General features: G+C 32.9%; 1 non-coding gene across 1 annotated transcript in view; it reads left to right on the top strand.

The window, feature by feature from the left end:
• Window positions 1-1,447, top strand: part of LOC106690834 (uncharacterized) — a 3,459-nt gene extending 2,012 nt beyond the window's left edge. The window contains exon 2 of the transcript XR_010844757.1: window positions 942-1,447. This is a non-coding gene — a transcript (uncharacterized protein). The remainder of the gene's footprint in view (window positions 1-941) is intronic.
• The last annotated feature ends 51 nt before the right edge of the window (window positions 1,448-1,498 follow it).

Below are 1,498 nucleotides of genomic sequence, written 5' to 3'. Positions count from 1 at the left end.
TTCAAAACAATTTTTTATTTTTCGAATCACTAGGTTTTCGAGCTATAGGCTCATGAATAAAATAATTTCCTGTTCCAACTTTTGATTGCAATATTCCGGACATATTTGGCAGTACCTAAAAAAATTGAGTTTCCGACACTTGTTCAAGATAGATTTTTACTTACTTTTATTAACTTCAATGTATAAGTTGTACTATTCGTTCATAAATATGAAAAAAAATGCTGATAATTTAATTTCAATTTTTAACATTATCCTTTTTTTTCGGGGGGGGGGGGTCGAAAATTTATCATGACAGAATAATATGATTTACTTTTTTGCTTATCTATCAATAGCTCCCTGAGTACACCTCAGATATAGATATACTGCTTATATACCTCCTTACATACCTACCTAAAAACAACAATAATTATTTAAAGGGCCAAAAAACTCACAACCAATGGGAACTTAAAGAACATGGAGAATTAATTATTAATAATATTTATTAATTCAAAGTAGCTACAGATGAAGACTGATTTAAAATTTACTTTTTTGCCTTAATATTAATGAGAAGACTGAGTTTGCATGTCTCTAACCAAGAAATCCTAATTAGGTGTATATCCTGACCAAGATAATAATAATGAGTCCATGCATTGAGTCTGGTGACAAGGCTAACACCTAAGTCAAAATATATTGTGCTGTGTGGGCAGTGTCAGGTTGTGAGCATTCTAGGAATTTATGACTTTTGCAAATTCTCAGGCAATTGACTTGTTCACCACCCCTGCTTTAGATCATACTAATTATTAACTTGGTCTGGTCCGTGGTCTGGAAAACCAAAATAGTCTTAACTTTTCACTATTAGTAATACTTTTTTTTAATTATGGTTTTTCTTACCACAATCTAGGCCATCTTAATTTAACATAAGTTCAACCATCTGTATATAACATATATTTATTGTTTTATAGATGCAAAACACTTATTAAATGAGACAGACCAGCTGAAGGGAAATATGGATATTAACATTCCTGTTATGTATCATCTTGGAAGTTTAAAACGACACGTTATGGCACATCACACTGGCGGGAAGCCTCATCAATGTCCAAATTGTGAATATAAATCAGTTGATGTTGGAAATTTAAATCGACACATAATGGCCCGACATACTGATAAGAAGCCTCATCAATGTCCTCATTGTGAATTTAAATCAGTTCAAAAAGTTGATTTAAATCAACACACAATGGCCCGTCATACTGGTGAGAAGCCTTATCAATGTCCTCATTGTGAATATAAAGCAGTTAGACCTAATGCTTTAAATAAGCACATAATAGCCCGTCATACTAGTGAGAAGCCTCATCAATGTCCTCATTGTGAATATAAATCAGTTCAAAAAGTTGATTTAAATCAACACATAATGGCCCGTCATACTGGTGAGAAGCCTCATCAATGTCCTCATTGTGAATATAAAGCAGTTCGACCTAGTACTTTAAATAAGCACATAGTGGCCCATCATACTAGTGAGAAG

The sequence above is a fragment of the Halyomorpha halys genome, unplaced genomic scaffold (assembly GCF_000696795.3).
Source record: "Halyomorpha halys isolate HHAL.00 unplaced genomic scaffold, Hhal_1.1 Scaffold1900.1, whole genome shotgun sequence".
In the NCBI taxonomy this organism is placed as follows: Eukaryota; Metazoa; Arthropoda; class Insecta; order Hemiptera; family Pentatomidae; genus Halyomorpha; species Halyomorpha halys.
Note: the sequence above shows the minus strand (reverse complement) of the source record. Positions and strands in the feature narration are given on the sequence as shown.